Genomic DNA, 14,675 nt, shown 5'->3' with positions numbered 1-14,675 from the left:
TTAAAGATACCCCTGACCTCAGTACTCCCTGGAGGGTTCACCAGACAATGTCCAGCACTCCTCCAAAAGGAAACCTAGTGGTCCTTTTTGCCCATTTCCAAGTCTTTGACAGGAATAACGTAGAGTAAAGGTCTGTAATGACTGGGGCAAATGGAAAGTACCACAACCCTGTAAGCATTAACCAGAAGGCATAATATGAGCATGGCAGGGAGGAGCAGAATCTCAAAACAAGGGCACAGTGATCATGTACAGACTGAAACACAATTTTAGAACATGTGTTATCTTGCTCAGTTTCCAGGAAAGGTACTGACAAAATTCCCTCTTTCTTAGCACTTAGCATACCGGTTCATAACCTTATAGCCATGAACTTTAGCTATTAATATGCAGCTATTCACTTTTCAAATGCAAGCTCTGTGTGACGGTTAATCTTACGTGGTCAGCTTGACTGTGCCGTGGAGTGCCCAGATATTTGGTCAAATATTATTCTGTGTGTTTATTTGAGGGTATTTTTTGCAGAGCTAACATTTAAATCAATAGACAAGCAGACCGCCCTCGCTAATACAGGTGGGTTTCATCCTTTCAGTTGAAAGTGTGAATAGAACAAAAAGCTGACCCTCCCCCAAATAAAAAGCAATTTCCTCTTGGCTGACTAGCTTGAGCTGGGGCATTATTCTTTTTCTGACTTCAGACTACAACTGAATCGTCAGCTTCTTCCTGGGTCTTGAGCCTGCCAACTCTCAGTCTGGAACTATACTATCTGTTCCCCTGGATTTCAGCTTCCTGACTGCAATTGTTGGGTCTTGGGTCTTGTCAGCCTCCATGTTCATGTAAGTCAAATTCATATATATATATATATATCTTCTTCGGCAGCTGTCCGTCTCGAGAGACGATGGTGTAGCTTCTTAAGAGTCTATCTGCACCGCCGAGAATGGCTGTGCAGTCCGACTCGGGAGTGACACGGTATCTGTCTCCTCCCGTGTTGAATCGACATCTTGTGATGACGCTGGAGTGTCCTCTCCAGTGAAGCTGAAGCTACAGAGCCTGGGCAGGGTGATATGGAGGGTCTGCTGTTGCCCATGCAGCAGACCCCCCCCTCTCTTCGCAGCTGAAGGATCCAAGGGAAAGACGAGTCAATACAGCTTGGCTTCAGGTGCGCCGCAGGAGTTGCCGGTGTTGACTACAACGTCAAACCGCCTTAGGGCCTCCGGCTCCGGATTTTCTGTCGGGGTTTACTCCCTTAGCCTTTCCCCTGAAGAGGTATGCAGCAAGGCAGCGGAGGTTTTTTGGAGTCAGAGTTTCCTTCTCTGATGTGCCCTGACTGGAAGATCGAACCAGCGACACTTAGCTCGCAGGCCGACGCTCAATCCACTGAGCCAAACCAGCCAGATATATATATATATATATATATATGGAGCGCCATTTAGTGTTCTCTTGAGTACCAGATAAAAAGTTGAAACTTCCGTTCCACTCTAGGAGATGACATTAAAATTTTTCTCTCTGTATTTTTTAAAAGTTATATTTATGCTTGTTTATATAGCATGGAAAAATATACACATCATCCATTTAAAATTTCTTGATAATATGGAACATGTGTAGCCATTAAAATAGTGTATCATAATTTTTTCAATAATACACCTTTAGTTGGGTTTTGAGATTAAAAACTTTCACTATTAAAATATTACTGTGATAGTATCCTTATATGTTCATATTTTTTACATATATCTGTCAATCTATTTATTGATAATAACTGAAACAAAAAAAATGTAGAGTTTTAAGTAATTTTGTTACCGAGCAAAGTGGGGTTCGCTCACGTGGCGCCTTGGTTTAAGACCCAACAATTAAGTGTTAAGGAAAACACGTTGGTTTTTTGGGTGTGGGGGACACTGAGCACTCCTGCTCAGAGCCCTGTTCTCCCATGGGACCCAGCACTTCCCTTGCTCCCCAAAAGGCTAGAAGCCAAAACCATGCCCAGAAGTTGCCCATTCCTTATCTGTCAGCTCTCTCCTTCAGGACCTGGGGTATGATGTCATCAGCCTCCATATAATGATCCAGGAAAGCATGTGCCGTGTTGCCCTGGATCATGGTGAAGTCCAGGAAAGGCACAAGTTTTAAGTGAGTCCTAGGCAGCTTCCTAGTCTGCTGGAGTGGGCGCGATCAAAGCAGCAGCAGGCCAGCTTCCTTATTAACCTAGGCTGCACGGCTCTCCTTCTGCTTGATGGCTGCCACCTTATTTTTACATCCCTGACCATGGTCTGTGACGCAGTGGGTGTGGTAACTGGCTCTGGCCATTAGCAGAACCTTGCACAAGACCCTAAGCTCTTTTGTCACCTTTCTATGGTCAAAGCCCGTCCCAACTCCTTGGTGTGCAGGAACTGCCATAGCTATTTGCATAACTAAGGCACTAGCTATGAGCCATAGTTACACAAAGGCCTCTCTCAGGGGGCACTGTCCCCTCCCCCATTCCCCAAACCGTGGGCAGTGGGGAATGTGGGGCTGGCCTTCTACCCTGTAACAATTTGATGCTTAATTGTCGATTAACGTTTTGTCTGCATCTTTTCTTCTCTCTTTCTTCACTTTCTTCAATACTAATTGGTGTAGGTCTTTATTTTTATAATGATCTCTTCTTCCTATGAAAAACAAGTAAAGCTTTCTCAGCTTAGAGAATGCCTCATGTCCCATTATGACTAGGGCCTAGCGGAAAAAATGCCCTTTGAGAGAACATCCTATTCTCCTTATCTCTCTGTTGGTGGGTTGAAAGAAAAACCATGGAGAATGTGAATGTTAATAATTTAGAAGAATCCAGAAGAGAGAAAAATATGTTGCTTAATTTAAAATGAAAGGGGTGGGTGCATAACCACCAGATGCACTTCACTAGCTACAGGAAGGTCATTTAAATCATTCATACCATAGAAGAAGAACTATAGATCATTTTCTTACACCCCCTTGAATGGTGTTTTACGACCTCAGTCACCTGAGAACTAACTCTGGGAAGCATTCAGCAAAAAAGTAAGATACAAAGTTGTTCATCTTTAGAACACAATTTTAAAAAGTATTTTGAGACAGCAACACAGATCAATACACGGCCAAGGCAACGCGTGACTGTGGTTTCTTTTATGGGGACATTGATATGAGAATGTTTCTAAAAATCATTTAATATGTGAATTCCCTGTAATTCTAGGCAGTGGCTAATGTACATGTTCTATCTGGCTATAAATTAAACTAATGAACTCTACAGATGTACATTTTCCAGATGGTTAAAGTTAATGCCGAATTTTTAATTTATCTTAGCCCAGCAACACCATCTTCATTTTTATCCTTTCTCAGTCACGTGGACTCACTGAGTTGGATGCCAGCAGCACAGGTAATTTGGGAAGGGAGGCCCATTAACACCTCCTGGTCTATCTGTACCTAAAAATGACGTGACATGACTTACAATATTAAAGAGAGGAATTTGGCCAAATAAGAGGCAGATAACTATCTTAGAAGCAGGAATATAGGATTTCTTGTAATAATTATGAAGTATCATTAAATACAGTCCTGTACCTCCTAGGAACCAATATCAAAAGGAAAGTTTGTTCAATTACATGAGTCTCATTTTCTCACAGAGGGCATATTACATGATATGTATGTATCTTGCTGAAAGTGAAATCTAGAAACACTAATATTAAGGAATATTGGACAGTACTGTGGTTTAAATGTTGTGTCCTCCAAAATCCATATGTTGAAATCCTAACCCCCAGAGTTTGATGGTATTAGGGATATGGGGACTTGGGGAGCTGATGAGATCATGAGGGCAGAGCTCTCGTGAATGGGACTATCACGCATGCTTGAGACGCTACAGAGGTCCCCTGCCCCTACGTCCATGGGAGGACACAGTGAGAAGACGCAGTTATGAACCAGAAAGACAGTCTTCACCAGAACACGACTATGTTCACACCCTGGTCTTGGCCTTCCAGGCTCCAGAACAAGGACAACATTTTTTCTATTTTGTATGAACCTCCCAGTTTATGACAGTTTGTTACAGCAGCCTTAATAAACTAAAACATACAGGCTTCTTAGAATTTTCTACGTACAGTACTCTATCCAAGTCGTCTGCAAATAAAAACAGCTTTGTTGCTTCCCATCTATGCCATTCATTTTTTTTATCCTGTGCGTTTGTGCTGGTACGGTCTTCCTGAATGACGCTGAATGGAAGCGTGAAAGGGGGCACATCCTTGCCTTGATCTTTGGTCAAAAGCACTCAGTTTTCCACTATAAAGTATAATGTTAGGCAGAAGTAGGGGTTTTTTAAATTGATTTTCCTTATTACATTGAGAACATTCCTTCTGTTCCTACTTTGCTGACAGTTTTATCATAAATCCATCTTGAACTTTATTAAATGCTTTTCTGCCTTTGTTGAGATAATCATATGGTTCTTTTCTTTAATTTTGTTAATATTAGTTAAGTACCTTAATCAATTTATAAATGTTGAATCAGACTTGCATTTCTTGCATAAACCTTACCTGGCCATGAGGAATTATCCATTTTACATATTGCTGAATTTCAGCTTGCTAATATTATGTTAGTTCTTTACATCTGTGTTCCTGACAGATAGATGTTGGTTCATATGTTTTCCCTTTTTTTGTAACATCTTTGAGTATCATGTTTATGGAGGCCTCATAAATAAATTAGGAAAAAATCCTTCTTAATTTGTGTTCTGATGAATAGAATTGTAAGTCTTTTTTCAAATGTCTGGCAGAACTTACTAGTGGATCCATCTAAACCTGGCACTTTCTCTATGGAAAGATTTTTATTTATGAATTAAATATCTGTACATATAACAGAAATCAAATTTTATATTCCTAAATCAGTTTTGGAAAAATCACAACTTTCAAGGGATTTATGAATCTGGGCTGTCCAATTTGTTGACAATATTCTGAAATTATTCCCTTTATGTCTCTAGGGTGCCAAGTAATATCTCTTCTTCCATTCCCAGTACTGGTTTCATCTTGCCATCTTCTTCATTGGCCTATCTGAACAATTCTCAAATTTATGGATTTACTCAGAGAACAAACTTCTGTTTTTATTGATTATTTCATTGTCTGTCCATGCTCTTTCAATTGGTAATTATCAATCATATCTTTTGTTTGCTTTTATTTACTTATTCCCATTTTAATTTACTTTTTCTAGCTTTTTAACATGAAATATTTTATAATTTTAGCCATTTTTTTCTGTTTATATTTTAGCATGTAAGCCCCCATATTCCCTGTGGGCCCTGCTTAGCTGCATCACGCACGTTTTAATGCGGTGCATTTCTATTTTCATTCCATTTTAAAACATTTTCTAATGCCTCTTCTGACTTCTTCTTTGACCCATGGGTTATTTAGAACTCTGTTGTTTAATTTCCAAATATATAAAGATTTTCCAGATAGCTTGCTGCTATTGATTTCTATTTTAATTGTGTTGTGGTGAAAGAATACGTTCTGCCTTATTCCACCCTTTTCATTTTGTTTGGGACTGACTTTGTAATAAAAAGTTTACTCTATCTCGGTAAATTTGCGTGAGCATTTGAAAAGGATGTGCTCTTTTCTGTCATTTTGTGGCATTTCTACAAATGACACTAAAAGTTAGTTAAGAATATCCTGCAGTCTTCTATATCCTATAGATGTCAATTATTTAATATTAGTTACCAGTATTCACATCTTCTGTATCTTTATTCCTTGTCTATTTTTCTATCAGTTTCTAGGACAGGTATATGAAATAACCATTATAAATGTAGGGTTGTCCACTGCTGCTTTCTCTTCTATCCGTGCATTTTGAAGGCCCATTACTATATGCGTACAAATTTAGGTTGTATATATGTCTTTGTGATGAACTGACCCCTTTCTCGTTATGAAGTGTAAGGCTTTATTCCTGACAAAATTCCTTTTCCTGGTGTCTACTTTTTATTTTAACAGAGTTGCATCAACCGTCTCTTGACTGATGCTTGTATCATTTACTTTTTTAAAACCTTTGCTTTTAAGCTATTTTTATTTTCTATTTTAAATGAGTTCTTGTAGAAAGCTTGTCATTTATTCTTGGTTTACATCCTAACAGCTATAGTTTCTGCTTTTCAATTGGAGTGTGTAAACAATTGTGGTTACTTTCTTGTTTGTTTTTCTATGTGCCATCCGTTCTGGTTTTTTCTATTTTTTTATTTTCTTTGGACTAAAAGTAAGGAAATATTCATGCATACGTATGTATACATTTCATTTTATAACAATAACTGGTATATTATTTATTCCTCTTTGACTTATTTTTGTGGTCACTATAAGTTTCATAAGTTTCATTGCTTTATTACAATCCACCTTCAAGTACTAAAATACTTATAATATGCACACCTAATAACAGAAAATACTTCCATTTTCTTTATTCTGCCTCTGTGCTATTATATTTATATGCTTTACTTCTATACATTAGAAACCTCATAATATATTATTTTTGCTTTATATAGGTCAATGCTCTTTCAAATGAATTTAATTAGAAAAACCCTCTTATCAGCCTCATAATCACTACCTCTGACACATTTATTTGTGTATATAAAAGCTGCAATCTATAATTTTCCTTCTTAAGTAAAAAAACTTCCCTTAATATTTCTTATGTCTGCTTGCAATAAATCCTCTCAGCTTTCATGTGTTCCAAAAAGTCTTTATTTCACCTTAATTTTTAATAACATTTTTCCTACGTTCACAGGCTCGATTCTCCCCCACTTGCCACAACTCTAGCCCTTTTCCATAAGGTGTGGGTTATTGTTTGCCTCTTCAGTCCACTCCACCTTGTGAGCCTCAGAAGGCTGAGCATATGGACTGCGTAGCAAGGCACCATGCCCTTGGCCTCTGACTTCCTTAAATGATACACACAGACGCTCAATCCTAATCTTGTTTAAAGTTCCCAAAGGTCACCCGAGACTAACTGCACTCTTCTTCTCATTGTGCCTAAGTCCCCAAGTCTCTTGTTGACCAAGACTATGTCTTCTCGCCAACGAAGACAAACTCCTCTGACTTACTGATTTAAATTTGTTCCTATTTCTACCATGAGGATATGAGGGACATTTCCAACCATATGTTAATATATACAAAACTCCTTAAAATATATTTCCTATATGTATTAATTAAAAATTATTTTTAAATAAAATATTTTTATTTTGATCAAAATCTTAAAGCAAATTCAAGTGTGTGTGTGTGTGTGCATGCGCATGCTCTATATCTATAAATTAAACTTTTTTTTTCATGTCATAAAAGGATGTGTGTTTCTGGTTTCATGGTTTCAGTATTCAAGTATTACACGCTATGATCAAATAGCACATGAGTAACTATGGTATGATCTCACACAACAGAACAATTCTTACCCAGCTTGAGGTGATTCACTAAATAAGAAAAGTATGAGGTGATTATGACCCCTGATTACAATGGAACATGATGTGAGGAATGCCAGTACTGATTTCTTTCCAAAAGGAAAACTCCTAGTGCATTGGTTACTACAAGCTCAGAGGCACAACGGCAGCATCTTATGCGTGGTGATATATTTACAGCTTACAGATCAACTTCTATCCCCTGGCTGGTTTGGCTCAGTGGATTGAGCGTCGGCCTGCGAGCTAAGTGTCGCTGGTTCGATCTTCCAGTCAGGGTACATCAGAGAAGGAAAACCCTGACTCCAAAAAACCTCCGCTGCCTTGCGGCATACCTCTTCAGGGGAAAGGCTAAGGGAGTAAACCCCGACAGAAAATCCGGAGCCGGAGTCCCTAAGGCGGTTTGACGTTGTAGTCAACACCGGCAACTCCTGCGGCGCACCTGAAGCCAAGCTGTATTGACTCCGTCTTTCCCTTGGACCCTTCAGCTGCGAAGAGAGGGGGGGTCTGCTGCATGGGCAACAGCAGACCCTCCATATCACCCTGCCCAGGCTCTGTAGCTTCAGCTTCACTGGAGAGGACACTCCAGCGTCATCGCAAGATGTCGATTCAACACGGGAGGAGACAGATACCGTGTCACTCCCGAGTCGGACTGCACAGCCATTCTCGGCGGTGCAGATAGACTCTTAAGAAGCTACACCATTGTCTCTCGAGACGGACGGCTGCCGACAACGACAGATCAACTTCTGTACTGACAGTCGGTACGCAGGCTGTCATCCACCCACCACTGAACTGCAACATTGGGAGCCTGGGAGTCAAGGAGGAAGCTCAAGTTCAAACAGAATGGGCCATGCTTGACGGCCACACAGAACCTCTCTCCCTTTGGCACCACTCAATGCTGTTTGCGCTGCAAAACAAGTAGAAAACTTATTTCTTATCTGGCATATTTAGAGATGAACTTCTCAAGTTGTCTGTGATTGAAATGTCATTATGCCTGCCTTTGATCAGTTATTATCAAATAATGTACAAACATTCTCTTCTCTTCCTAGGTTTAATGAGTCGATGTGAAGAAATAAGTTAAAATATTTCAACCATTCTTATTGTGTAAGAATAATATTTAATCACTGGCTTATACCTTGAACAATGAAAATGATTTTGCTCTTAAAAATTACTAAAGCGCTTAGTAAGTATCACACATTTTGCATTCAATCATCCTAATATATGACCTTTTAAGCATTTTTGTAAGATACATAATAATTCATTTCTTGCTCACCATTGACACCTTGATCCTAGCATGGTACTGGGCACAAATAAACCACTCATTGAAATTTCCTGAGTGAATGAACCAACTTTAAAAATTGTAAAAGTTCTCTCTACCATCCCATTTTTTATTCCCTGTACTTCTCCCCTGCTTCTCCAATTTTGAAAATTGATTAGGAAGGGTGGGGGAAGTGGGAGCAGAAAAAGGATAAAAAGAAAAAACCCTCCTACTATTTTCAGCGCTTGTTGTTTAGAAAATAATATCTTTCTATTTTAATATGGGGGCTATGAGACTCCACGTGTTAACACTGGCATCTACGTGTAAGTGAGCTACATCGCCAAACGAATACATTCTGAAAGCGCAATATCTTCTGAGACACGTATCCACGATGACGGGGGGTGGGGCAGAATCAGCATGTCAAACAAGACTGACGAATAAGGGGGTGTGTAATAATGCCATCATATAAAAAGAATAAAACATAAAGAAAATACGTGCATACATTTACACACATTAACTCAAGGCTATCTGGTGAATTTGAATATATTTCTGATGAGGCGTTTAGATAAGAATGACGGTTCTCTTTTTCCTTGACCGCATGCAAAGCCCCCTTGTTAACTCAGAGAGAAAAACAGAGGCTGCGCAGACGTATCTTTCTGTCAGAAAGGGAACCAGACGCGGTGGCGCGATGCAAGTTTGGCTCCTGGAGTCACACAACGCCTGCTCAGACCCTGACTCACTCACTAGCCACGCGATGCTGCTCAGCCCGCCTTGAAGCTTTGATCTGAAGGTTGAAGTTAATATAGAATAACACCGAACTCGGTTTTTTTCCATATTGGGGTTTCTCTGTGGGAAAGCACTTTCTCAGGAAATTCTAATTCAAATGCCTGGGTGCGTGTCAGAGAGAGGAAGAGATGGGGGCGTGGAGACAGGCCATGCCATAGGTTGTTATTTTTTCAAAGTGTTCCGAAAATAATAATTGTATTACTCCGAGATGAAATCCAGTTGAAGAATCAATTGCTTAAATACCTCTGAAAAAAAACAACTGTGTTTCCTTGCCCCCAAATACCTGCGGATGGATCTGACTCGGTATCCTTACTGACTAAGGGGGAGGGGGGCGACCAGGGCAAGAAGGAAGAGGAAGAGAACATGCAAACCACCCCCCCCCCAGCACCCCGAGGCTGAGCCAAGTGTCCTGTGTGCGGACAGAGCGCCCCCCAACAAATGTGGCCTTTCTAATATTTATTTTGAAACGAAACACTGCCGTACATGTTTTTAAAAAGCCAGAAAAAAAGATAAGTTTTTTGAAAACATAAGCATTTAAAACAAATATGTCTCTTGCATCAGTGAAGACTAAAAAGCCTAAATGTTATCATTGCTTTTAAGTGCCAAGGAAGTTGGAGAAATAAAAGATAAAATTACAGCAACCGCTCCCCTCACGAAAAGTCATTCTTGTGACTCTGCAGTAAACGAAGGAGCTCATACGGTCCTGTTCGTCTGTGAAAAATACTTGATCGCAAAGATGTCTCTGTGATAAAAATTAATTAAGATCAACCATCTGGTTTGAGGAGTTTTTCTCTGAAAGAAAACGGAAAAATATTCTTGAAATGTTTTTAAAAGGTAACACTCATTAAATATAGAAAAGTAAGTAATTTAGGCATAAATGTGTGTGTATGTTTAGGAAAAAATTAAGTTACCTGACAAGATGAAACTAATATCCATCTACCTATTTAACTTTATCTACCTATATATCACATGTGGTTTATATTATCATTGTAGTACAGCGGTTCTCAACCTGTGGGTCACGACCCCTTTAGGGGTCAAACGACCCTTTCACAGGGGTCGCCTAAGACCATCGGAAAACACATATATAATCACATATTGTTTTTGTGATTAATCACTATGCTTTAATTATGTTCAATTCGTAACAATGAAAATACATCCTGCGTATCAGATATTTACATGACGATTCATAACAGGAGCAAAATTACAGTTACGAAGTAGCAATGAAAATAATTTTGTGGTTGGGGGTCACCGCAACATGAGGAGCTGTATTAAAGGGTCGCGGCATTAGGAAGGTTGAGAACCACTGTTACAGTAACTTTTAATTTAGACTTTCAAATGGGATAGTTGGGGCTTTGAAGACTTTTGTGTTGAGAATTAAACTTTTATCCTTCTCCCCCCACAAATCCCTCACAGAAGTAAACTTACAGGTCTTTCTGTACTACCATCTTGACCCTATCTTTCTTGAATTCTGCTGGTAATTGCACAGAAGAATCACTGAACAACCTCCATCCTTACGAAATTCTTCTGTGGCCTTAAGTTTAAACCTTTATCGCACAGTTACATTATTTTAACCCAGTTAGTAAAAGTAATTATATTTTTCAGAATGATGGTGATGTTGACCTGGTGTTGCATGCATGCTGCTCCTGAATTTGTTTCTGGAGTACATTTATTGATACAATCACATAAGGACAGGCAATTGGCTTCAAAGGCCCGTATTCTTTCTAACCCACAAACCCGTCCTGGACTTAAATCTCTGTGTCACTTACTAGCCACGTAGCCTTGAACTGTTTCTCATGATAATCTTGCCAGAAGTTTATAAAATGTTGAGCACAGGGTATAGCAGGGAGCGGGTACTCAATCAATGTTATCCATACAACAGAAATAGGTTCTTAGAAGGATCTAGTCAAAGAACATGTATAAATGACCCACGGACATGGAGAACTGAGTGGGGACTGAATGTGGGGGACGGGAGGCACAGGGTGCAGGGAAGCAGGAGGGGGAAAAAAGTGGGACAACTGTAATGGAAAAACAAACAAAAAAATTTTAAGTGGGGGAAAAATGAAAATATGAAGAATGGAAATGCCAGTTCAGTGAATGTTAGGAGGACAAGGATTTTCCTTCACACTGTATATTTTTCTCCCTATCTGATCCCTCCAGAGTTTGGCATTCTAAAGAAGTAAGTAATGACATAAGTTTCTTTGCATAAAACTAATAAGACCAGTTGTTAACAGAGGTTTTTTTTTTTTTTTGACCAAGATGTTGACTAGAATGTCATGCCTAAAGGAGACATGCTTGGGTTCTGGTTGTTACCAAAAAGCCCTGAGGAACTGGGAATGACTTTCGAAGGTAATAAAAGCCCACAGGAAAAAAAAAAAAAAAGTGCCTTTTCAAGGAAATTTAGTCATGTTTCTGGTCTCAATAATGAATTCATGAAAGAAGCTTATCGTGAACAAGACATGGTTATGTGAATGGGGCACATACACATTCATGCAATCATCATCGGCAGCCGTCCGTCTCGAGAGACGATGGCGTAGCTTCCCGAGAGTCTATCTGCACTGCCGAGAATGGCTGTGCAGTCCGACTCGGGAGTGACAATCCCTGCCACACTTGTTACAGGTGAAGGCAGATGGCTTATGTATTCTAATTTCAATGTCAGATATTCATAACTTCATTAACATTGTTTTTTAAATTATATGAAAGATTTTAATACCTATGATGCTACCAAGAAAAGGAAAATTAAATGCCTATTTCTATTATTTTCATTATATTAGAGATGTGGTTTGGGGATTAGGGGTGATGGGGGTGCTGCCATTTCCATGCATATTATAAATCACTCTGAATAGAAATCTTCACCTAGCTCAACCAGTCAAAACAATTTATTCCCATAGGCCCAGTAGATCAAGCAATCAATGTTCTTTTTGTAATCTTCATCATCACCATCACCACCACCACCACCATCATCACCACCACCATCATCATTACCACCTTCACCATCACCATCATCGTCACCATCATTTTCATTATTTGGAATCAGAAAAATATATCGAGCTTCACTTTCTCTCTGTTGGGAAAGAAGATGTGACTATGGGCGCCGCCAGCAGCCCTGTATCCGTGCCTACAGAAGCAGCTAATCAGAGAATGAATCCACTCCGGGGAAAGACAAATCCAGGCGAAGAAGGGGAATAACTTCATGGATTACATTCCTTCCTCCAGGACCCCTGAAACCATCCTGTTCCCTTCCAGTTCCTATAATTTGGTGACTAAACAAATAAACTCCACCTGCAGAATCTAGTCTGAGTTGGCTTTTTCTCTTGCAAGACAGAGTCCTCATCAATACAGGACACCCTCCCCAGCTGAAAACCTGAGGACTTCTATTACAAAGTCTGTTAAATGCACCCTCCCCTTCCAACACTCTTTCCAGCAACTCACACCCTGACACTCTCTTCTGTGGGGAGACTAAATTATTTTTAAAATAACCCGAATTTTGCTCTAATTCATAGTAAAAAAAAAAATTCTTTACAAGTTCCAATACTCTAAAATTTTTGTGAGTTACTGAAGATAAAAATCATGGTATACTAACATCCTGCCTGAGAATTGCATTCGAACTATTAGTGCATTTCTCTTTATTTTTTTTCTCTCCACCTGGAATGCTCTGTCCTTTCTTTCCCTCCTCCCACACACAAGCTCTGAACTAACATTTGAAGCAAACATAGAATGTAGATAAATAAATGCCACTTCTTCCATGCAGTCTCCTGGGGTTCCTTAAGGCTGGAATTTATTAGTCTTCTCACCACTCATGATATTTCATCACAAAAGAGGGGAAGTTAGCTAGACATTTATATATATGACTTCTTTCTATGACACCTCAATCTTCTAGAGTGTGGCAGTAACTCCCATAATTAAAATAATAACAGTCAGGTAATAAATATATCCATGAAGAATAGCCTTGTGCCTTATAAGTTATCTATTTTTATGTGCCTTGAACATTTCCTAAACATACAGAAACTAGTTTTTATTTGTTGTTTTGTTTGGATTTTGCTGTTGCTGTTGCCTATGAATCTAAACTGGATAAACATTATTTTTGTAATTTAAAGATAAAAACTGTATTTCTATATTAAAAGTTGAATCTACTGTTCTTCTTTTCCTTTCTCTGTTATCACAGCCATCCCTAAACTGTTTATTATCCCTGTTTTCCAGGTTGTTTGAAGGGTTGTGTCTGCTCCTAGACATATTAAACATCTTCATTATCAAAGCTGTTATTTTACTATTAATTTGACTAAATAACAGCATAGTGAAAGTCGTGATGTTTAATTACCTCTACTCCTTACAATGTTTTGCATAGTTAATTTCTTCCCCCGGTAGTTCAGCAGGCTGTTGGCTTTCCCTGATTTCACAGTGTGCTTTGACTCATTCATGTCCACCCCTTAAGAAATATGCCAAGTGGTGATTTGTCATTTTCCTGGTGCTCAAGTTTGAAATATGTGCATCGCGATGCTGGAGTTCAAAAAGAGTCCCTTAGAAGTGAGTGAGCCTTGCTGAACATTTAGCCTATACATTGCCACCTGGCCTGGCTCTCCTGGCATTTAAAGCACGGGTTCAGTCTTGCTGAAAATACCTATTTATTATTCAGGAAATGCTCATCTTAAAGCAAGGATTTTTATGGTCCATTCCTCTCTGAAGAGAGGAGTTATCGGAATTTAGAAAAGACAAGCTTCTTGTATATTGATAGAAAATGGTCCAGTATACAACATTGAAACTTTGAAGTCACGAAGAGGCGGGTTCATCTTTTAGTTTTTGTGCCCTCTCGTGTCCTAGTGGGCAAAGCAGAGAGTTAAATGAGACAATAAGTGCCTCTTAACACTCCGGCTCATAGTAGATCCTTCATAACTAATGAGAATTATTATTAAATTTTATTTTAGTAACTTGGCCAAATTGTTTTTCTTTTTCTTTAGATCTTCTGGTCTTTGACTCTCAATATTTAGCACGGTTATTAGTTGACCTTTTCCAACAGAATAGTATCAATCACTATGAAAGATGTTAACCTTGAGGCTTTTTCTTTCCTGAAATGACTAAGCTGTCTCCTGAGAGTCTTTAAGCGGATTTCAATCAGTCAGTACCCATTTTCAATTTGAACACTTCTTTTAAGGTATGGGGTATAAAATAAAAATCACTTCAAAACCTAAAAATGAATTTACCATTGTTTAGTTTAAGATCTAATTTTGCAAATATATTTATTTTCATAAAAGCATTTTAATGTTGAAAATC

Source organism: Furipterus horrens, unplaced genomic scaffold (assembly GCF_987537825.1).
Source record: "Furipterus horrens unplaced genomic scaffold, mFurHor1.1.pri manual_scaffold_13, whole genome shotgun sequence".
Lineage (NCBI taxonomy): Eukaryota > Metazoa > Chordata > Mammalia > Chiroptera > Furipteridae > Furipterus > Furipterus horrens.
This window is presented reverse-complemented; position numbering follows the sequence as displayed.